Here is a 24,192-nt window from a genome sequence, read left to right as displayed (position 1 = left end):
TTCTCAGAAAAGTATGTGCTAGAGCATCCACCAAAAGAGTTATCCCTTTTCTGCAGTATTTCTGTGACTAAATTAATGGTTCAGTAGTAATAAAGTTACTATAGTTCCCCACCAATCCTACATCTTCCTTTCTCTGTCCTTTCTTATCTTTTCTCTTTTTCAGACTGCTAGACATTTTGTCTTTTTGAGAAATTTTCTTGGCTCCAGTCAGATTTTTTTTTTTTCTGCTCCGTGAGATTCAGCTTTAAACACAGAATGTTGGTTTTATGAGTTCATATTATTATTTTACTGGCAGCACTAAAACCCTTATTCTTGCCAGTAAAGGAAAAAGGCAAAGAAGAGAAGGGTTAGGAAGCAGCAGTCCTAAAAGTAAAAACAGAAATCATTTTCTAGGACATCAAAGGGCAATGAATTGAGAGAAATCTAGCCAATATCATGGGACAGTGCCAACCTCTTAGTTCTGTGCTTTTAAGGGAAGTCCCTTGAATGGATTCTACGTCTCAGATTTATTAATGGGCATAGCTTCCCATGCATCCAATCCCTCATTCTTTTTCTTAACTTGTCTTAGCTGAACTAAGTGAAAATCAGTGTTTTTCAAACTCAAGTGTGGCAGGAACAAGTAGGGAAGCCTGGACACAAACTTCTGGGGAAAGGTGAAGTCTGGATGTTAAATAAATAGAACTGGTTGGGAACAACTTTAATTTTTCTATTCTTCCTGTATAGATGATTTCCTCCACCCTTTTCTATTAAAAAGCTTCAATTTTTAAATACAAGAGCAGATATGAAATAAAATTATACTATTTAAGCAATACTATCACACATCAAGTCTTTGCTACACAGTAGGTACTATGATAATTACTTTTTATTCCTTGTGTTCTTTACTTCTCACAATAACCCTACAAGCTGAGTATGATTATTCACATGTTATGTATGAGTAAATTAAGGCCCAAAGAGGTTACATATTTAATCCAAGGTCACACAGCAACTAAGTGGCAAAGATGGGATTCAAACACAGGGCTGTCTGATTTTGGAGAATATGATTTGAACCACTGATACAATCACATAATATTCCCTAATGTTCTGATACCTGCTTAAATAATTTTGTGATTGTGTCTGCAGGGATCCTTGAGTCCTCAGTTTCAGAGCTAAAGATAAAATTATACAAAAAGATACACATATTTAACAGTAATTTCTTCAATTTTCTTTGAAATAGGACAGTAAGAATTAAGAATATGCATGTTGCTATTTAATCCCAGAGAGTTCAATGACTTATAAAATCAAAGAAAGGGATGAATTTAGTACTGGAATGCAAGTCCCTCATTTCTCTATTTGGTACTCTACTCACTAAGTTTTCTATCCAAACTAGCTCCAACTCAAATATGCTGCTTTCCCAAACCTTTTAGCTCACTTCAGGAATCACCAAGCCTTACCCTAGTCTGTGAACACTTGTGTTTGCTGACTGTCACCAGGTTTGGTATAGGAATATAGGCTCTGCAGTGTCTACTAAGCCAATTAATAGTTACTTAGACCCCAAGCAAAACTGGAAATGCAGGCTAAATTTATGATGCTCCTTCAACTCAAAGCAAAACAGAGACCAGGTTCTGTGTCTCCTATCTTGGCTGTAGATGAACTTGGGAAAACAGCTGGCCATTTTCTCATCAGACTCTGGCTGCTTCATCTGGGAGAAGTGTGAAGTTAAAGTCTGGGGAATTTCTCCGGTGGTACCATCGCCTTAGCTGGAAGGGAAAGGGCTCTTTCTGATTTGTTCTACTGTCATCCCTCACTCTGCCACATCCTTGTATTCTCCTTTCATTATCCCAACTCACCAACATAAAAATATTTCTTCTTGTAGTCAGGAAATTTACAACTGCAAGAAATGGAGCCAAGTAACTTGTAGGAACTGAAGGGAGATATTGGTGGAGGCTTGAAGATGGGTAAAATGGGATATGAAAAGGTTGAAGAGCAAGATGGAAGCAGAGCAGGAGTATGTTAAATGTTTGTAAAGATGTGAAGGGAAGGGAGAGGATGATAGCTTTGTTCACCAGGTCACAGTGCTCAAGAACTTGAAGTAGTTCTAGGGAAGATAGGACAACAGCTTTAAACAACAGTGAACGATTCAAGAGAAGTAAGCATGGTAATGATGTCATTAATTATTGAGACTTTAAAAATAGTTAAAAATTGTCGACTTTAAAAGTTGACATGAGAAATGCCAACATGGTCTTCCCCGAACTCCTTCAGTCAGAGGTGGATATCTGGATGGACCTTATATCTAATCCAAAGGTACCTCATTGAAATGGGAATTTAAATCATTCTTAAAGTGATTTTACCTTTAGGTAATCAACTGAGTAGAAGAAAGTCTGGTAGCTGAACAAATCAAATCTACCAAACTCCTTCTGTATTCCAGCCTGTGTCTTTTCCACCTGCTCTTTTATTATTTCCTCAAACAAAACAAAAAACAAAAAAATTGGAGTGATGGTCCCCTGTCTTTACTCCATCATGGTATTCCCTCCATATTTTTGGTAATTCCTCAGAAAAACAATCACCATATAAGACTGGATTCTGAAGAAAGATCCTGTAGAAAGTCAATAACCCTTCTGGCTGAGGGATATGGTTTTTGGAAACGACCTAAGTGTCCAGCAACAGATAGATGGATAGGGAAAGTGTGATATATATACCATGGAATATTATTATGTGACATTCAACAGGTCTCTTGAGTTCCAGAGCCTCACATTTCTCAGTGACACAGTTAGGGATTATAAAACTTGACTGACAGGACTATTGGATGGATTAAATAAAACAACACACATGGAGTGCCTCCATTAACAGCTGGCCTGTGATGCCATGGAGTACACACACACCATGTTATTTCAAACAAGATTGGTTTAACTCTGTTGGTTTAGTGTTATTTTGGTTTTCCCCCAATAGTCAAAGAAGAGATTGTTGAGAATGACCAAAGTAGAGGCGAGAATGCAAAAAGTGGGAGTGATTGAATCAGCAAAGGCTGGTTCAGTGGGAATCAAATTGGGAGCCAGAAGAACTCAATTTAGTTGTGATGCTGCCACACAAGGCCTGTGTGACTTTTGAACAAATCACTTCATTCTCTTTCTAAGCATGAGTTGGAATAGACTTCCATAATTTTGTGCTTCTAGATTACTTCATCCTTGAAATAGATAAACAAGATAGAGAAATAATTATGTAATCCAGTGCTTGAAGGAACACTGTGTCCTTAATGCTATTTTGCAGATGGTTCTTCCAGGGCTGACTGGTGTTTGGATGTCCACCCCTGGGCTTGCAAGATGCCTTGCAAAAACTCCACTCATATCACTGCCTCCTAGTAAGCGCTGTCTGCTATCATTTCCCAGTGTCGTCAAATAACTTCATTCATTCAAGCTAGATGTTGATATGCTTTGATATTCTTGGAACATAAAGGGCAATCTTTTTAGCCAGGGTTTTATCAGTGAGAGAAAAATCTCATGGCAGATATCTGAAACTCTGCAATTCCTCTCCTTTGTTTCCTCATCTAATCACTGCAAACCTTGGAAGTAGGATGAATTTTGGAAAAAGAAAACTGAAACAGGACAGAAAGGGAAAAATTTCAAGGTTCATATTAGGGAGAGTATAGTGCAGAACACTTCCTTGCTGATGAAGCTAAAAAGTGAACAGGCTGTGAAGTAAGAGATAGTTTCCATATCTGATTTCTCCCTGATAGAACTGTGATGGAAAATACTGCAGCAAAATGGAGGTTATGATGACCTGTGGAAATTTAATTCCGCCTGCCTGCTGCCGTTCACTTAAACAGTCCTATAACCAGTGCTTGGTGGCATCATCCTTGACCCCGATTTCTTCCAGTGTATCAATTTCCCTGTTTCCTGTCTTTCTCGTAATTCTAGATTATTTCTTTCCTGCCACGGTGAAATTTTGGAAGGGACTTCTATTTTGTTGAAGGAGTGAAAGGATTTTTCATGGACATTCTTTCTCTGGCTTTTGGTTGGAGATAAATGAGTGGGAGTAAGACTGGGATCAAAAGGAAGGGAAGAGAAACTGAAGGGAACAAGATGTAATGTAGTTTTTTGTTTTGTTTTGTTTGGGAGAGCATTAGAAGGGCAGGTGAAATGGATATGAGCTGGGGCGTGGGATTAGAAAGGATGAGAGTCCGGCGTGAACACTTGTTTGTCTTGCTCTTCCACCAGACTGCGAGGGTTTTGAGGTTAGCCGCTGGGTCTTGTTCATCTTTAAAACCTACAACAGCTGCCCAGCGCTTGAGTTGAGCCAATATCCCCCTTCCAGCCCCAGTTCTCTGGTGACCTAGGAGATAGTGGAAAAGAGCATGGGCTTTGGAGTCGGCAGGATTGAATATGAATTGTGCTCTGCCACTTCGTGATCCCTGCCATTTCTCTAATTCTCATTTCTTTATTGAAAAAATGGGGGTGCCAATGGAAAGCAGCTTATAGAGTTGCAATGAAGATTAAATGAGATAATGCACAGGAGCATCTAGCAAGCACAGTGCTGGCACATAGTGAATGTTCAATTAAAGCAGCTCTTTTTATTACTCCTGCTAACTGAGCTATGTGACCCCGAATGAGTCATCTCCTCACTGTAGCATGCGAGGGATGACAGTTGTTACATACATTGTTGTAAAGAGTTAATCCTTGTAAAATACCCAGTGTCGGCGATACAGTAGTTGCTCATTAAGTGTCAGTTCCCTTCCTTATATTCCCAGCTGTCTTTCCCATTGTGTTCCTTCACATTTTCCCTGCATGTAACCAATCCTCTAACTGAGCAACTTGTTCTAAGACATCCCTCAGCGCTTGCCATCACAACTTGCTCACTTTGTTGTGCAATCTCTTTTTCTGCATTCCTATCTCCGTCTATAGCAACCTTGGGCATCTTGTAAGGCTTATCTGAAATACCCACTCCTTCATGATGTATTACATAAGCTTCCCAACTGGGTTATTTCTCTGTCCTTTAAACACTCCCTAGGCATTCTGTTTTATTTCTTTACTAGCACATACCTTCTTCCGTTTTGAATTACAGGCATTTCTGTTCTCTGTATTTGCCACATGCCCTCTCCCCAACTACTGATGGTACAGTCACCAATCTCCTCCTCTTCCTTCACCCTAGACACATTTATCCACCAGACTTCAACTTATTATCTAGGGCACAGTCATCTTGCTGAAAGAAGAAAGAAGTCTCTTGCTGAATTCACATACTAAGTTAAATGCCTCTGGTATGTCCTCCTAGTAACCCTAGGACACCCGTTCATAAATCATACCCGATTTCATTGCAAAATACTGAAATTGTCTGTTTACATGACTGTGTCCTACACTGAATTTTAAGCTCCTCGAAGGGAAGTCAGGGCTTGTATTCTATTCATCTTTGTAGCCCTATTTCCATACACATTGTCTTACCCACGAACTTTGTGCGGTGCTTGAAAACCATGAGAGCTCAGTGAAGTTACCCTTCACAGTCCCCCCCAAGAAGTCTCCTAACACGCACTCAATATATCCCTGCCTTTTAGTTGAAGTGTAAATTTAATTCCTTGTGAGGACAGGAAATTGCTATACTTTGAAAAACTAAATAATTATAAGTATGCTCAAAGAAGGGAAAAATGCTATTTCACTCCTATTTTTTTCTACCTTTGGCTTATATAGCAATCCAGCTATTAAATTAGCTGATTATCTTCTTTACGAAATAGCAAGGTTCTTGAAAAATTTCCAGATAATAATATTGTAAAATTAAATTATAGTGTAAATACATGAAAAAGTATGTGCTCTCTTCAAGGAAAATCACTGCAATAGCAAGAATTCCTCTAGAAGAGTAAAACAAGACATGTCCCCTGACTGTGTGGAGGATGTAAATTTTCCCCTTATGTGTTTTTCTTTACATCTGGAATTTTTACACAGAGCGAAACTGTATATAAAAGTTGAAGGTCGTATAAGGAATCTGACTCCACGTACAGCAGCAAATGTTTACAGATTATGGATAGAAGACGTTCAATGGACAGAAAACAAGAATATATGAAAGATTGCCGAAAGGAAGAATTAGCTAAATAATTAAATTAATTACTTTTTTAAGTTAAAAATGAATGATTAATATTCATTAGTGTTTCATGTCCTTCTTTTCTTCACTTTTTCACCAAAACAAGCCTTTCATCTATGCCAAATAACTTAGAGCAGAGCACAATTTTTGTTCGAAAAGGAAAAATATGTGTCTTGTCTATAAGAAAGAAAAAGTTGATTAATGAAAAAGAGAGAGTAGGGCCATCTGAAAACTTCTCTTTCTCTACATGCAATTTTTTTTTTACGTTCACAGAACATTTGCTGAATAGCTGAAAGGAAGAAACTTTTGTGCCATTTTCCCTTTTCCCAGAAGTTGTGTTATATTTCTTGGAATGCATTGCAGTACTTTCTTCCCATCTTCAGATGACAGTGACGTGTGAACTTTCTCACCAGGTCAGCAGCCAGAGCTGGAGGATTTGTGGGCAATAGGCATTTTGAAGCCCAAAATTCTTGGGAAGGAGAACTCAAATACAGATATTGGCTGTCCTCTATACCGTGGACTCTGAGAAAAGCAGTGCTTAAATGCTTAATGTTTTGGTGCCAGAAATAAATCAAATGGACAATGATGCAAAAGTAAAATTGCTTCTGGAACAACTGGAAGTCAATTTTAACCATAGCTAGTCTGGCAGCTTTACCCTGGATTTCTGAGCCCCACATTTTGTGTTCATATTGTGTTTTGTATCTAGACTGACCCCTGCAAAGGCCAGGCGCCGTTCATCTGGCTGGGATGCCTCCTGCGTGTGCTCAAAGATAAGCGAAAAAACTGACTCACCATTCCTCTTGCCAGAGTGCTTTTCTGTTGCACAACAAGAAAGCAACAACATGGGCTGCCATGAACAGATTTGACAAGGCTGGCTTGTAGGGATGATTTCCATATGGTGTAAGATTAGAATTAATTATCCAAACAAAGGCAGTTAAAGAACCCTCAGGCATTTTGAGTGTTCTGGAAAAAAAAAAAAAAAAGATCAACAAAGGAAAAGGTAATGAAACATTTCAGTGATTATCTAAGTAAATTTATACAGGCCCTGGCATATAGCCTATTATTTAAACTATCTAGGACTTAAATGATACTTGAAGGAAAAAAATTCCCACTAGAGGCATGCACCAAAATTGAAAAAAAAAGCATAAAAAAAGATAATTCCTAGTACTCTTCAAAGAGGACCAGGAATAACAGATATGCAAACAACTGAAAAAGTCTAATAAAAATTTACATGTGTGGTATGAAAACAAAATGTAGCCTAAAATATTACCTTGATAATGAGAATATGGTTTATTTTTATAGAGTTCGTATGGGGAAAAGGAGGCTCAGAGCTGCGACCGACTTGTCCACAGGGATACCATGGGCTTGGATGCCTTGGGCGTCACCTGACTTCAGACGATTCTCTGTGTGCATATTATATGTGAATGTATAATCATTTGTATTGGATTATATGTCATTTATATTAGACTATAAATATCTAAAGAGTAAAGATTAGATGTTCTAATGTAACACATGGCACAGTGCCTGGCAAATAGTAAGCACTTAATAATTATTTGCTAAGTAGAACTTATAAAAACAAGTTAACATACTAGTGACAAGGCAATTTCTAAGCACAATAATAATCATTCATTCATTTGCTAATCTTTCAACAAACACTTTTAAACTATCTGCTTTGTCCCAGATACTGTATTAATTAGAATTTATATCTGTCCTCAATAAAATTATAGTCTATAGAGAGATAAGAAATAATTATAAATGCTGTGAGAAACTCTTTAATCAGTTATGTAAAAAGCATTATACTGTAAAAAGTAATTTTAATCAGGTGGTAATTCTAGGTATGTAAATGGGCCAAACTCACCAATTAACATACAGACTCTTAGAATAGATTTTTAAAAAGAAGTCTAATAATGTATGTTTTCTAAGAGACACATTTAAGACAAACGATATAGAGAAGCTTAAAACAAAAGAATGAAAAAATTATTTCAAGCGCCTCTTAATAAGACAATATTATCTGAATAACATAAAAAATAGTCATCCAATCAACAAACTACTAGAATCAGTGAGAGGTTAGTAAACTTGCCGATACAAGATCAGTTGACAACAACAGTACCATTTCTCTCTATTAGTAATAGCTAATTGGAAAATGTAATGAAAATAGTGTACATTTCACAATACCAAGTATTTTTGAATTAATTTAACCACAGAATCTCTATGAAGAAAACTCAAAGACTCCAACAACAGTGATGGAAGATAATCTGAATGGTTGAATTTTTTTTTTTTTGACGCCCAGATACAACAAGCATCTGTGCCATCTCTCTGTGTTGCTGGATGAATTTTTTCCTGGCCATTTATTGACTTGTCTGTTCAACCAGATTCATTGCATATTGATTGCGTGCTGTTATATTGCACATTAACACACTGTTTTAGATGCTGGCTGCTTTCAATTCAAAGATGGACCCGACACAAACATCAAGAAACCCAGAATGTACAGTGGGTCAGTTAGTCACTCAAATATCACAGTAGCAAAAATGTAGACTCTTCTGCAATCAAGGCAGTAGGGCCTTCTCAGTAGTTAGTCAGGTTCAGTCTGTGCCAGAACGTACGGGCTACACTTCTTCAGATTCCAGAATTAGGAAGTTTTATTTGTTTTAAACTTTCCCAAAGAAAGGAATGCGTATCATCATGAATAACCCTGGTCCAGCTGTGCTGCTCATGTCTGTAGCCTCTGAAAAGCCCCACAGCTCAATGAAACCTAGAAGAAGGACCTCACCACATCCTCCCAGTTCATAGGTCTGCCTTAGCGGAGTTTTAAAGTTTAGGCTGCTTAGGATGTGTAAAAAGGCTGGAAAAGATATTAGAACCTCACCCTTCACTGAAGTGGTTAATTGGGGTGGGCACAAAAAAAGATTAATTAAACAGCTCCTTTCTTTCTCTGTCCACTAGTTGTTAGTTTTACCCTTCTAATAATGATGGTGATGATGAAGAAGATGATGATGATGGCTTACCAAGATGCATTCAACAACCGTCAGAATGGAACCACACATCTCACCGATGCTTCCTGTGCTCCTTCCATAGCTGTCTTTCTAGGTTCTCATTCTCACTTTCCATACGTACTGTTCTTAGACACCGACCATCCTCACACACTAAGAGTGATTTCTAATCACAGACAACATTTCCTTCTTCCCTAGAGCCCAAATTCACTTTTGACCTAAGAGTCACTTCTGTAGACTCATTAAAATTATTATTTTTTCATTCTAATGTGACATTCACTTTCATTTATTTTTCAAGCCATCTATTTATCAGGTCACTGCTATGTGTAGGTACTGATCTGGGCACTGAGAATACAGTAAGGAGCAAAGCAGGCAAGAACCCTGCTCCTGTGGAGATTAATTCCAGCAGAGGAGACAAACAATAACCTAAAACAAATAAGTAAATAGTTTTATATGGGGTAGTGGCAAATGCTGAAAGTAAATGGAAAGATCATAGGAATTGCTTTGATGGTCTCCACCTCTTCTACATGGTTTGCAGGTCACTTCATATTTGGATGTTCTTTTGGATTACCCCCCCCCCACATCTGCCCCCAAAATGTGTTCATCAGTGTGTTGTGCTTTTGTAATAAGAAAGATGGGGAGATCTCTACTCTTCTAGAACATGGTTTTATATGAGATAATCATGAAAATGCATGATTATAAACTTTTGATAAATATTATGAAGGAGAAGTACTGTGAATTAAGAAAGTACATGACAGAGGACCAAGACTTAGTTTAGGGGGCTAGGAAAAAAATGTGTTGAAGAAGAACATCTGATCTGCAATTTTAGGTATAAATAGGAGTTAAATATATAAACGGGGTAGTAAGAACAGGAAGAGAAGAAATCTTACAGGTTCAAGGAATAATAACTATGTAAGTTGAAAGGTGGAATGAGGCTTTGTGTTTTTAAAGGCACAAGATCTTAAGTGTTCTCACCACACATACACACACACACACGCACGTGCACACACACACAAGATAGCTATATGAGGTGATCAATGTGTTAATTGACTTGACTATGGTAACCATTTCACACACTGTACACTTGAAAAATCATGTCGTATGACCTAAGTATATACAATTTTTATTTGTCAGTCATACCTCAATAAAACTGGAAAGAATAGACACAAGACAAACCCTGAGGAATTAGGCAGGACTGTGTGTGGAAATGCCAAAGATCTAACTTCTTTTTATCTTAAAGGTAATTGAAAACCATTGAAAAACTTTAAGAAGGAGAAAAGTGACATTAATCAGATTGTGTTAAAAAAAAATGAGTCTGGCTGCAGTGAAGAGAAGAGAATGGAAAGGGGTGAGAGTTAATGCAGGGAGATACCTGGGGGGACCCTTGCAATAGCCCCTGTGCCAGAGTGATAGTGGCTTAAACTAACATGATGTTGAAGAGGAAGAAAGAGATGAAAGTTATTTAGAAGGTAATGTTGAACCAATGAATGTAGAGGTACAGGTGTGGTGTCAAAGATGGCTCCTTTGTTTCTGGTTTGCAAAACTGGTGCTAATTCCGAGCAATTCATAGTTTATGGGAGAAGTGACAATGGGTATAATGAGTTGAGATGTTTTTGTGACATCTAGCTAGAAATACAGAGTAAATGGTTGGGGCTCAGTGTCTGATCTGAACTGGAAGTATAAATCTGGGAGTCATCAGCCTGTGCAAATAAAATGCTTACATGTGTTTTTCAAAATAAATGAAAATACACTTTTTTCTAAATGGGTTCCTCCCTGTCTTCCTCCATAGAACAAATGGCTTTGTACACAGGGATGAATGAAGGGGACGAGTCCTTAGGAGTAAGTGACTGTCATTTCCTTTTGCTTACTATTTTTCAACTCCTTCATGACTAATAATAATAAACCAAATAATTATAATAATAAAACCAAACAATATATTGCACAATCTCAACAAAGCTGAGTTATATATAGGGAATTTAAACCACATAAATTCATTGGGATCATTTGCTCAGAGTAGGCGATCAATACATATTTGCTGTTTGACCAAGTCACACTAAAAGTATTGCTGAATCACTTTTGTAATGAGGGCTTATAGTTGAGTTTGTGTAAGAAATACGACTATGACCATAAATACTTTTACATTCCCTTTTAAGAAGACAAGAGAAAGCCCTTCCCACTCTGGAGAGGCTGACTTTGGCTCTTAGTTTAGTGACCTAGCATAACCTCAGACCCAAGGATTCTTTCTGTCACTCAGCCTTTCGTGGGCCGTGGGCCTTCTCAGCTAATATAGTTTGGCAAACACAACGTGTTTTATAAAACAGGCAACGTGGAAAGAACTGTGTAATTTTGCAAAAGATTTTGCCAATGTTTTTAACCACTCGTCTTCCCAAATACTCTGCCTCAGTCAAATTAATTTACAAAGATCTTGTATTTTCCATGTCTTTTTCCATTCCCTCTCAAGGGACCGAGGACTTGGCATGCACCCTAGCTCTGGTAGCCTCATGGGATCAGGCTGAATATCATGTAGAAGGACCAGAAAAAGACACTGTTTAAAATTATTATCAAGGATAGGAAGTTAAGGGATAAAACCAGAGGAACAATATTGGGTCCGAGGGAAGAGTTTGGGGCTGTAGACAGGAAATGTGACAAGAAACCAAGAGATCAGTAATAGGTCTCCCAGCCCAGCGCAAGGACACAAACTAAGGACGAAGGTCCAGAATGTACTTGTGAGTAAAGCAAGGGTGTCAGGGGTTTCTTTGATTGGGGCCAGGAGGATGGGGGCATTTAAAAGCTCAGGATCATCTCAGACACTGGGTCCTTCTGCATCACACCCCTCTTTCCTTTTGGAATGCACCCCTCTTCCTATGCCCACCTAAATCCTTTCAGTTTTCTGTGGACCAGCTCCGGTCCTATGTTCTGTGTGACCACTGATATAGTATTTAGTTGGCCTGAGAAATAGTGTGCAAAAAACCTATTTCCTAATAAAAATGCCAAGTCATTGTAATATGTTTGTTTTAGGAGGTAAACTTGCCATCTTTTATGTCTTAAGGCATTTTGCCCTTTTCCTCAGAACTTTCAGAGACTTTTTCTCTCTTTTTTTTTTTTTTTGCTTTTGAAAAATTTCTATTTTCAGGAAATAATCACTGAAGATGTTTTTGTACACTAAATTGAATGTCTCCTATACTTACTGCTTATAAACCCACCTGAGGTTAGGAGTCATGTTTTACTTACATTGCTTTGTATACTTTTAAATAATATAATAATAATATCCATTATTTATGAAGTACCAATTATATTCCAGATAGTTCACTTATATTATTTCTAATTTTCATAGAAACCCTTCCAAGTATGCATGTTACCCCCATTTTGGAATTTAGAAAGGTTTAGAAAGGTTACCTTGCTCAAAGACTGAACCAGTAAATGCTGGGGTTGAGAAGAGAACTCAGATTTGAGCTCATGCCACTCCTCGAGGCTGCCTTGGAATGTTTGTTGATTTGATTAATCTGAGTTGTTGGTTACCTAGTTTATGTTCCCATGTCTTGGAGCTTCTGTGAACATCTCCAGAGCAGCCTACACAGGAGCCAATGAGAGAGAAGGAGAGAGAGAGAGAGAGAGAGAGAGAGAGACCCACATTTAGTGCCTCCTAATTTCAAATGAGAAAAGCTTCCGTTTCTTCCCTCTCTGTTGGTTTCTCCTTTCTTCTTTTATGCCCTCACTATTCTTTGTCCTTTTACTTGCTCATAAACACTCATTAATTTGAAAAAGTGAGTTTTCTTATACTTCAACACTTCCTCCCCCTCCCAGATGTAATTTTCCATCAGTAAATTCCTGGTCTAATCCATACTTACAATTTTCCAAAGGCTCTGTAAGTAACCAGCTAAATTCCAAAAGGTTAACTTGATAGCAAGGGATGCTAATTTTTATGGCCTTCCTGTCGGGGAAATGTATATATAGTTCCTTAGAGGAGAAAACCAATAGATTCCAGCAAGTTTATTCTCAGAGGCAACCAAGCTGATTTCCTACACCAAAAAGATAAACTCTGGGGAGTCTCTTGATTTGTTCAGATCTGATCCTGAGGCTTAAAGCCCTATTTGCTCTGCTCCACTTCTGTGCTCAAAAACCTCTGTGCCTCAGGCAGCTGCGTGGCTTCTGATGGTCACTGTCACATGCTCACACATTTTCAGGTCAGCGTAGACATGGTGGTAGAAAGAACCTACTGAAAACAGGCTTGGGGATGTATCCCAGAGATACCTAAACTATGTATTGAGTTCTCAGTGTCTGCTATATGCTTTTTAAAGATACATAAATATATTATAAATCGACAGCAGCAGTAAGATGTGATCAATGCCGTATTCCTCGAAGCCTGTACCACATGCCAGGGGAGCCCAGAGACCCGAGGAAAGCTCCAGAGAGACCCATTTGGGTGGGACCCTTGATGACTGATGAGGAGCTGCTAACTACGGAAGGGGGGCGGCATTCTAGGTAAAATGAACAGCTAGTGCCTTAGCTCAAACCAGGGAAAGAAAGGAAAAACAAAGAGAGCTTGTGAAGTGTGTGACGTCTGCCCACTTTGGGATATTTCTCAGGTATGGTAATCGAGGCTCGCTCTGTGCCAAGTCCTTAACTTGTGCGATTTCATTTAATCTTTGGAGCCAACCTAGGAGGTTATTTCTGTTACCATTCCCATTTTACATTGAGAAAACCAAGGCACAGAGAAACCAGTAAACTTGTGAAAGTTTACACTTTTATTACGCAGTTAACAAGTCGTAGAATCAGGCTGTCCGACCCCAGAGTCTGTGTGCTTAATGCCGTGTTAGACTCCCTTCTACCAGCCCCTTCCAAGTGCGTGTTGAAGAAATAGAGCTAATTATTTTTGTGGGTCACTTGTGTACCTCACTAATCATAAACCCTTCTATTTTAATAGCACTTCACAAAATCTCCTAAAGAGAGAGAGAGAGAAAAGGCAGATCCAAAAGGAAAAGAAAGCCCTTGAAGGTGGGAGAGAGAGGGCCAAAAAAAAACCTCAATCCTGGATTTAGTTTTAGGTCCGAATACTGTGTTTGGACAAGAAGTGATAAGGGCCACCATCCTTAGTTAAAGCTGGAAGGGCAGTGAGGGCCAGAAAGCATGGACTGCAGGATTCAGACAAAATTGTGTCTCATTCACTGGGATTAACATGCCAGCTTTTACAAAGGGGAGATGAAGGATCCTACCAGGGTTCAGGCAGCTGGTTTTTGGTCATGTCCACCTTGTATTACTCTCAGCTGCCTTTAGGAACTTCTTGGCTTCTTGGCTTTATTATTCACCAAGATGTGCCATGTGTTGGAGCCCTGGGTTCCAAGGGTTTTGGGGAGCAGATTTGTTAGAAAAGAGTGAAGAGGAAGCAAAAAGAGGATGTTTATTTTTAATAAAGAGACCCTGCCCTCACTTCCTGAACTAAGACCAGTCTAGACTTGTTTTTTCCATTTTGCACAACGTTCACAACAACAGAATACATTTATTAAAACCAAACAAACTGGGGGTTGAGTTTTGGCATCGAAAGTCAGACCGAAATAGAATCAGCTGCTTTTGAGTTGAGTCTAATGATTGATTTACAAACCAGTGGTAGATTAAGGCTGCTCTGGCCTGAACTGAACCAAAGCTATTTTCATGATGAGGAGACAATGGGGAGGCGAAGTGTTTGGCCTGGGGCCCAGGACATGAACTAGTCAGTCGTCAGTTCCGCCCTCCTTTTTCCTTCAATTTTCAAAACTCAAAATGTTAGTTAAAGGGACCCTTACAGTCGTTTTTCCTATCACCTTATTTCATGTGGTGGAAACGCGGACCAGAGAAGTTAGATGTCCCTTCTCAGCACTGGATTAGAACAACGTTATCAATCACTAAATTACCTGATAATACCCACAAAGGGGGAGTTTCAGTTTGGGTTCTTCTGGGCTGGAAAAATAAACGTGGGAACAAGTCAATTTGTACACAGTTGAGCATAAATTCTCAGAGTCAACTCTTTAGTCATTGATAGATTCTGACTGAGGATTATCCAGTTTTCTCCCGTCTCCTTCGTAGCCATTTGAAGCTGCCTTTTATGGTGCAGCCATCTAGACAAGGGTGTGTGTGTTTGTGGAGGGCTGGTTCACAGGAGTTTCTGAGTCCAGGCCAAAGTCAATGCATATTTTTATATCTCAGAGGGCTTTCCAACCCTCATCCATTTTATCCAGACACTGTACTTGTGACGAGCTAGAGAGATACAATTAACTCTATTTTACATGGAGGGAAAATGAGGCCCAGGGATGTTCCCAAGATGACAAGCTAAATTTAACGGGCAAGTCCAGATTCGAACCCAAAGACCCCCTCTCTCATTTCAGTTTTGCTAACAGCAGGCCCCTCTCCCGCCATTCCCTCCCCATTAGTGTGCATTAGAGAAGTTGTCTAATTTGCTCCTATGTTCATTTTTACAAATCATGCTTCTGGTTAATTTGTTCAACATGTTGGGCGCATTTTGAAGTGCGTTCGGAATCCTAAGCGTCACTTCTTTTCTGGACCCTGTTATTTTAAAGTCTAACTCTCCATGTCTATACTAAAAAGACAGATCCTTTCACAGGTCTCTTTGTGGTGAACCGTACACCATGTCCACCTCTTCATTTTACTATGACAGTTTACAAAAGCCTAGATGTCTTAAATAAACATAATCTGTGACAGTCTTCTAAGTGCTGAGCAGAGGGATAACTGATGGAAGGGACAGCTGCTTGGAGAAATGACTTTCCTTAATGAGACTATCTATTCCCTTGGAGTTTCTTCCCTTTCATGCAACAGTGACCACTTTTTTCAGATCTTAAGGCCTGATCTCTTCATAAAAAAAAAAAATGAAACCTTTTATCTTGATAGATTTTAAAATATCTGTTTATTTAAGGGTGTGTCCCTCACAGAAATATGGTCAAGAGTTTGCAGAGGTGCATGAGAAATTAACATTGGCTTCCCAAACGAAACAGCTTTTGCTGTGGTTTGGATCCTGTTCTGTTTTTGGTGACTAAGAGCTGTAACTATTAAACAGTCTGTTCCGAATGCATCCCTTTTAAGATCCTGCCTGATTATCATGGCTATCATGGGTCTCCTCATTCATTCCTTATCTAACAATAAAGTCCTTTCAAGTTTATTTTTAAAATTTCCATCTCTTCTTGGAACTTGAGAACATTGTGTTTAAAACCAGACATTTTGAAAACTAGGTGAAAATTGTGTTTTATGACTTGAGTTTTTCAGAAATGGCTTATGCTAAGATGCTAAGATGTAATTAGAATCACACAGATCAGAAAATGGTGACTTTCTCTCTGAGGAAACCCTGATGAACTTGAATATACTGCTATTTAGCGAATTGGAAAATGAGACAGTGGAAGGAGAAATAGAGGGTCATAAGCTGATGACAATTCTAAAACTGTAGCCCTTAGTAAGTTGCCATTTTAACCCCTGGTCTGGCATCCATAATTATATCCAGCCTTCACCTCACTGACTACCATTCTTTCTCAAACACTAGCTGGCCCCAAAAATGCAACAGTTCTCTGACCTTTTAGCCCTTGCCTTATAAATCAACATCCCATCATTGGCCACTACCATTCTGCATTTCACAATCATGTAAATATCTTCCCACAAACCACCTGCCTGCCCACAAACACCTCCCATTTCCACTTATTGACTGACTTAGCGTCTTCCCTTCTCCAGCCCTGGCATGTTATTAGTGGTACGAAGGGAAGAGAGCAGGTGGAGTGAGCAGAATGAGTCAATCCAAGAGAGCAGTTAGTGTGCAAATAATATTTCCCATTTTCATCCCGTGGCATGTTTGCCTAAGTGCAGTGGAGCGCCCTTTGGGACCAGTAAGATTCTCATGATCATGGTGGTAAAGGTGGTGACTGCAGGACAGGACCAGAACTTTTAATATCCTGTTCAGTTCATGTCCACTTCCTTCCAGATACGTCCTTCCCTGACTATGCCCCTTTTGTGCTCCTCATACCATCAGTCAATCTGCCTCAACCTCTTTCCCATGTGGCCACCTGGAGCAACATCTTGGGAATAGGTAAAGATGGAGGAAGAAGTGGAGACAGAGGCCATGAATTTGTAGGAAAGTAATAAAGGGTGGACCTTATTATTAGCAAGATAGTGGGTAATTATTAGCAAGAAAGTGGACATACCAGAGGGAGTGAGGAGCAGGAAATGGAGACAGGAAGGTAAGGCATTGTTGACTCTGAACACAAAGGGAAAAGATATTTAACAGGAAATACGATCGTTCACAAAATTTTGCTGGTATAGATAAGCATTATGGTCAGAATTTAGAATTAAATCTAACGTCAGTTTTTGCTCACTCACAAATTACTGTTCAAGTCTTCGCTTTCCCTTTCTTGAATATATATTATCATCATCAATAAATTATTTGAATGTTTACTGAGTACATTAGAAATTCAGACCATGAATTTAGAAGTTCCTCACCCCTTCCCCTGTCCTTGGAATGTATGTTCTGCCCACTGCTCCCAGAGCCAGAGCCATTTCAAGGACACAGCCTTGAGAAAGCAATATGTAATTTATTTATTTTTAATTTTTTAAGCTTTATTTATGTATTTATTTTACAATATTGTATGTTTTAAATTGAAGTACAGTTGATGTACAATATTATATGTTATAGGTTTACAATATAGTGATACACAATTTTTAAAGATTATACTCCATTTATAGTTACTATAAAATACTTGCTATATTCCCCATGTTGTACAATACATCCTTGTAGCTTATTTTATACTTGATAGTTTGTACCTCTTAATCCTCCACTGCAGTCTTGCCCCTCGCCCTTCCTCTCCCCACTGGTAACCACTAGTTCCTTCTCTACATCTGTGAGTCTATTTCTTTTCCGTTATATTCACTAGTTGTGTATTTTTTTAGATTCCACATGTAAGTGATACCTTATAGTATTTGTCTTTCCCTGTCTGACTTATTTCACTTAGCACAATGCCCTCGAAGTCCATCCATGCTGTACACCAGAAACTAATGCAACACTTTAAATCAACTATCCTTCAATTAAAAAGCCAACAAACAAACAAACAAACAAACAACCTGTTTAAAATATGGGCAGAACTGAACAGACATTTTTCCAAAAGAGGAAATGCAGATGGCCAACAGGAGCATGAAAAGCTGCTCAACATCACCACTATCAGGGAAATGCAAATCAAGATCACGATGAGATACTACCTCGCGCCTGTCAGAATGGCCAGCATCAAAAAGAACACAAATAACAGATGTTGGCCAATTTCAGATTTCACCTGGTAACTCTCAAGGTCAAGAACCAACAGACCAAATTCTCAGTTAACTTCATATTTGTTCTCCAGTGGGAAACCAGATGACTGGGGATGGGAAGGGGTGAAGTCAACAATGATGGGGTCTACTCCTGATGCATCTTCATCTCATGGTTCAGTGAAGGGATAAATGAGTGAAAGACCATGAGAATGACCAGTCTTGAACTGCCCCGGCAAGTCTGCTCTAATCCCTTTTGTGACGATAACATGAGCATACGTTCTCCTCCAACCTCAATTCAGTGAAGGTGCTACCTATTTTATTTGATAAGATAAATTCATTCTTTCCTCATTCTTTTGCATAGCATTAGTGCAATGGTTATGGCAGCCTGAAAGAAGATCCTGTTCTAGGCATGTGTAGTGGATGCTGTGGTGTGCAGTTTACCCCCAATGTCTTTAGAGCAGACACACTCTCCCCACATGCCTTGGTCCATTCAGGCTGCTATAACAAAACAGCACAGACTGAGTGGCTAATAAAGAACAGAAATTTATTTCTTATGATTCTGGGGGCCGGAAGTCTAAGATCAGGGTGCCTAGCAGCATGAAGGGAGGGCTCTCTTCTGGGCTGCAAACTTCTAATATGTATCCTCACATGGTGGAAGGAGAAGGAAACCCTCTGGGGTGTCTTACAAGGGCACTAATCCTGTTCATGAGGGCTCTGCTCTCCTGACCTAATCACCTCCCTAAGGCCCCACCTCCTAATACCATCATATTAGACGTTGGAATTTAAGTTATGAATACTGGGGACACAGTCATTCAGATCATAGCACTCCAGCTGCTGGGTGTTTTGACAGATGACAACTCTTAGCTGAAGGTCCACTCACCAACCTCAAAGCCAGAGATTGCCCTCTTCTAAGGAGTGTCACCTTGCCCATGATCACACCCTTTCCTGTGTGTGGCCTGCATCAGATGATCAATGTGAGAGTGTAAAGATCTGACCCCTATTCTCCACTTTTGGACAATTCTGCAAGGACATTTCAGTACCAAATATCCCCATGGAATGATATGAAACTTTGTGTGACTATGTCACATCTCAGCTTTTCCTTCTGCCCAGTCTTACTTTCTTCATTTTCTCCCAGGTCCTAAGAGGAACTGCCCCCCCCCCCACCCCCAACAAGCTTCCTGCTAGGAAATTCAGTCTCAGAGTCTTTTTCCTGGGAGACATGACCTGTAACACACCATATTTATTCATTTCTAAATTCTTACTGCACTACAGCTGGAATTACGTCAAATCTCATCTATTTTTAATTCCTCAAGCCTAGGCGAAAACCATGTTACCATATTAAGAATAGTGGGTCTAATGTAGAAATTGAATCCTGCTATTAAGACTTAGTGCAACTGTTTGGATAACAGCACATTCAAGTCTGGATTCCACACAACTTTTCACAACCTATACCTGTAACTTCACCCCCTAGCCCATCGCTCTCCCTTACCTTCTGCTCCCAGTGTCACCCAGATACTTCATTGTGAAACTCACAGAAACAATGACCTCTGGTTGCAGGGACAGAAAGAGAAGAATGACACCCTGAGCTACTTTAGAAATGATTTGAAGGAGGGGGGCTCTCATGCCTCTTTACTGAGGTATGATTTTGAAGTTCATTTGTTTCTTTGATTTCTTGAGTACCTTTTCTCCAAAGCTTCAAAGCTCAAGAGAAGTTTTAGGCATCCTTCTTTTTCTATTCTTAGGGCTCCCTCTGTGAAAGTACTGGAATTAGGAGTATGCGTCATATACATCCCACTTCCTGTTTTATTTTATTTTATTTATTTATTTGTTTACTTAGGAAACCAGATACTTTCAGGAAGGTGAAATAAATAGGGCCAGTCACAAACTCAGTTGTGAAATAAAGTTTGTCCATGATGCGCCTCTTCCCTTTTGCGGTACACTGTCCCTTTGTCCTTTCTCTTCCCCCAACTCTAGGGCCTCCCCAGCCCGCCGCCAGCCTCCTATCCATCCCTCTCCACAGCACCGTCTTCTCCTTTAGCCAGCTTTTCTTGTTCTGCTGTTCTCTGTCCACAACCCAAAATCAGCAGGATGGCTTCCACGCTGCTGATTGTCATTATAACTGAAACTCCCCTGTTCCATAGTCTGTCGCCCAAGGCCAGCTTTGCTCTCTTAGGAGGCAATTTTGCCTCTCACCCTTGTAGTTGATTAGTACATATTTAAATGAAATGAATGAATATATGAAAAGATGAACTTCTCCCTCAGAATACACCACCTAGCACCCGTCCTATCCCTGCACAGCCAAGGTATATGTGTATTAAAAGGGGCCTCAATGAAGACAGTGTGCCTTCCTTTCTAGCATGACCAAACTCGGGGAGTTGGGAGAGCAATCGCATGACAGGTGGGTATTAGAGTGTTGTGTTCACCATGTGTTTCTGATGCTTTGACACCTGGGGCCTTGCTGACCCTGGAGAGATGGCTCCTCCCAGAGCTAGCCGATGTCCAGGGATAGTGAACAACTCACTTACTAGAGTTTCTTTCTTATGCATACCAACAAATCCATAATTCATACCCCAACCACCTCCTTTACTGAGCTCGCACAGGGCTCTCACACTCTGAGACACAATCAGTTTGCCCTAATAACACCAGGGCCAGGGTCCAGGCAACTAGCGGCAGCTGCTATGGTCCAGAGCCTACTGAAGTTATTCAAACCAGCCTATCCTGCTTACCTTTTCTTGAATGTTCCTTCCGGTTAAAACCTCAGTGAAGGCTCTTGCCCACATTTTCCCCTTCTCCTTTGTCTCTTGACCAGTCCTGGTGCTTCCCCATGTGGCCCTTTGTGGCATGGTGTGTTTCCTCCTCTTGGGAACTGAGTAATGAACTATCTTTTCAATGGCCGTCATCCCTGAGCTGTTGGCCTCACCATACCTGGATAATAACAAAGCTTACATTTTAAAAGTTATTGCAACTGCTATTCCAATCTCAAGTGCGATGCCTCTCATGCTAATTCTTTTAAGACCCTGAAGGAAGCCTCTCCTTTGCCGTAAGTTCTGACAATTGGAGAAGTGACCATTACCTGGAGATGGTAGGGTCACATTAAGTCAAAAAATAAAAGTAATGACAAACTTTACTTAATATGTCTGATCATCCTGGGATCTCAAAAAACCCTGTGAATTATTATTATTATTTAAAAAAAACTGTTCAGAGTCAGTCGCCCTCTGCTGAGCCTGTATGCTTCTTCAAGTTAATAGAGTTTATTCAGAGTATTACTATTGTGCATATTAGTTACAAGACATGGTTAAATTCTGACCATGTTAGAAAACCCAACTCTCTCATGGCTCTATTCTATTCCAGAAAAACATAAAGCATGTTTGTATTAAAGTTGTTCAGTTTTCTTTAGACATCTCTGCAGATGAGAACTTAATTGGTCATGGAGCAATCTTTTCTCAATCTACTAATCAACATTGTACCTTTAAAATACACCATCTGTTCAAAGTGTTTAAGCAGGAGATAGATTTGCTCAAACTACCGTCCTCCATCACCATTGCCTTTTCTCAGTAAAAAAAAAAAAAACCTATGAATTATTATTGTATGATTCTCAGTGAACTAGAGTCCTCAGATAGGAAGTGGTTTTTCCAAGGTCACAGAGCCACAGACACCAGAGAGGTGAGACGCAAACGCAGACTTTCCTGGCATTCCTCTGACTCACGCCCTGTTCCCACTCCTTCCTGCTATCATAGTCTTCCAAACCTTCCAACAGCTCTTACAAAGTTCTATTGCATAATATCACCACTTCCTTCACACTCTAAGGAAAAAATATGGCAGCCTTCGCAGCTAGGGGCAAAGAATGACTCCACAATGCGGAATAACTGTGATATATCTAGATATTTCAACAATAATGTAGCCTTGGAGAAATAAATGTAGATAGACTCTTAGGAAGATATTATCCAAAGACAGAGAAGCTCTAAAAATTAGAGAAGTTTATAATACTAAGTCTGATCTTAAGTGAATGAATGAGAACTTTTAGAGATCTCTTCTTTCTAAAGAAGTTCCATTCTTTAGTCATAAGTGCCCTGCAAAGAACAGGAAGATAGGCAAAAAATATCTTTCAGTTTTGGAGAAGCATAAACTGAGAAGGAATAATTAAATTAACTACCATAAAGATTTTAAAAAAGCATACAAAATACAATGTATAATAAAATTGGTATTGAATATCATCAAATAGCAAAATACACTGTAAAGTTATAGAGAACAAACTAGTGGTTACCATTGGGGAGGCGGGAGGGGCAACATGGGGGTGGGGGGGGTAAGACACAAACTGTTGGTTGTAAGACAGGCTCAAGGATGTATTGTACAACACAGAGAATATAGCCAATATCTGGTAATAACTGAAAATGGAAAATAACCTTTAAAAATTGTATAAAAATGAAAAAATTAATTTAAAAAAACCCTTAAAAATATTAAGACCTATGTGGTCAGTATTGACCATAGTTACTGGGAGGAAGACTTCAAGTAAAATAATTGAAAAATTTACCCAATATTGAACAAAATGTAGCTCATTGCAATTTATGTTTTAGCATTTACCAAATTCCCACGATAGTTTGGAATCCTGTTATTTTAAGCAAGAAAGAGGGAAAGCTGAGAAAGAGGGAAGAGAGAAAAATAGTAAAGTAAATCAAATGACTTGGAAATTAAAAAAAAAAAAAGGTGAAAGGGTTGGATTGTGGGTTTGGAAAAGGGATAAGCAGGCTTAAGAACAACCAGCAAGGAGTTAAAGGTACCATTTAGAGATGGTGACTGGCAGCTGCTATGAATTTCCATGGCCTATAGGTAAGAAGAAAGCTTGTGTGGCTAGCAGACCTCAGCTGGATATCAGGAAGAATTTCCTGACTGTAAATGTCAAAAGGTCTGGTTTGCAGCATCAAAGGGAGGCTTCTGGGATGCGCCTGTCCCAGGAATATTTTTCAGCCTCAAGCAGGAGACTGTCTGGGTGGTTTTCAGAAGCCCTGGGGATGGACGGGATGCTCTCCCAGAATCCACGGTCTCCTGTTGCTGAGGGGTGTGCCGGACACAGCTGCTTTCACAGAGTCCATGCCAGCAGCTGACTCCCAGCTCAGAGGCTGTGAGTTTTCCCCACAGAAAGGAACAACTATGTCTTTCAGTCTCTGTTCCCAACTTGGCCGAGTCCTTAGGTATACACTGTGGTTTTTCAGCTCTTCAGCACTTACGCTCTTTCCTTTGGGGCCAAGGGCCTCCTGGGAACAATGCAGCATCTGTGTGTTGACAGTAACAGCCTGTGGGCCAGAGACACTCAGCCAAACTCTCCCTCCGTCCCGCGTGGGCTGGACTGCACACCTCACCTGCCATAATCCAAACTTAGCCGCAGCCCGCCCCGGGGCCAGGAGAACCCCTCCTCCTACCCATCCCCCAACCTTTTACCTAGTTCAGTTTCTAGCTCCTCTGCCTTGTTGATACCAGTCCTCCTGCGGGATGGTCTCTGCCACCTCCCACCCCACCCACAGAGGGAACAATAACACATTAGTGGCTCATGGCGTGACCCTAAACAGTGGGCACCAAAGGGTGAGGTCCATACTGCTGAGTTGGGCAGTGGGGTATTTACAAGAGGGTTGGTCTGCAAAGAGATGCCAGTCTTTTTTCCTATAACATTATTGCCTTTTATTTATTATGTGGCTGTTGATTTATATGGGGAGTTAGGAACGCTAAACAAGCAGAGACATGGTCTGTTTCTTCTGAGTTCAGAGACTGGAAAATATCATTTGATTTCTGGCAAAAAGACAATTCCAGAAAGGTGTTTAAAACCATCTTTTTGTCCTTGGCCCTGACTCAGAGAGGGACATGCTATGCAGGAAGCAGAGTCTCCACCTTTGGGCAACCCTAC

The 24,192-nt window shown here is 39.8% G+C and overlaps 2 protein-coding genes across 12 annotated transcripts in view; both read left to right on the top strand.

Moving 5' to 3' along the window:
- Nucleotides 1-9,297, top strand: part of C34H12orf60 (chromosome 34 C12orf60 homolog) — a 71,142-nt gene extending 61,845 nt beyond the window's left edge. For 6 of the 11 annotated variants that reach the window (XR_004317174.1, XR_004317176.1, XR_001367040.2 and 3 more), the window contains 2 exons: nucleotides 7,342-7,459; nucleotides 8,983-9,297. The gene's annotated coding sequence lies outside the window, so the exon portion shown is untranslated. Of the gene's footprint in view, nucleotides 1-6,312; nucleotides 6,453-6,745; nucleotides 7,460-8,982 lie in introns of all 11 variants that reach the window. The other 5 variants (XR_004317168.1, XR_004317172.1, XR_004317169.1 and 2 more) reach the window with 3 other exon arrangements.
- Nucleotides 9,298-11,561: 2,264 nt separating this feature from the next.
- PDE6H (phosphodiesterase 6H) overlaps nucleotides 11,562-24,192 on the top strand; it is a 64,948-nt gene continuing 52,317 nt past the window's right edge. The window contains exon 1 of the mRNA XM_032473105.1: nucleotides 11,562-11,755. The gene's annotated coding sequence lies outside the window, so the exon portion shown is untranslated. The remainder of the gene's footprint in view (nucleotides 11,756-24,192) is intronic.

This window comes from Camelus ferus, chromosome 34 (assembly GCF_009834535.1).
Source record: "Camelus ferus isolate YT-003-E chromosome 34, BCGSAC_Cfer_1.0, whole genome shotgun sequence".
Taxonomy (NCBI): Eukaryota; Metazoa; Chordata; class Mammalia; order Artiodactyla; family Camelidae; genus Camelus; species Camelus ferus.
This window is presented reverse-complemented; position numbering and strand designations above follow the sequence as displayed.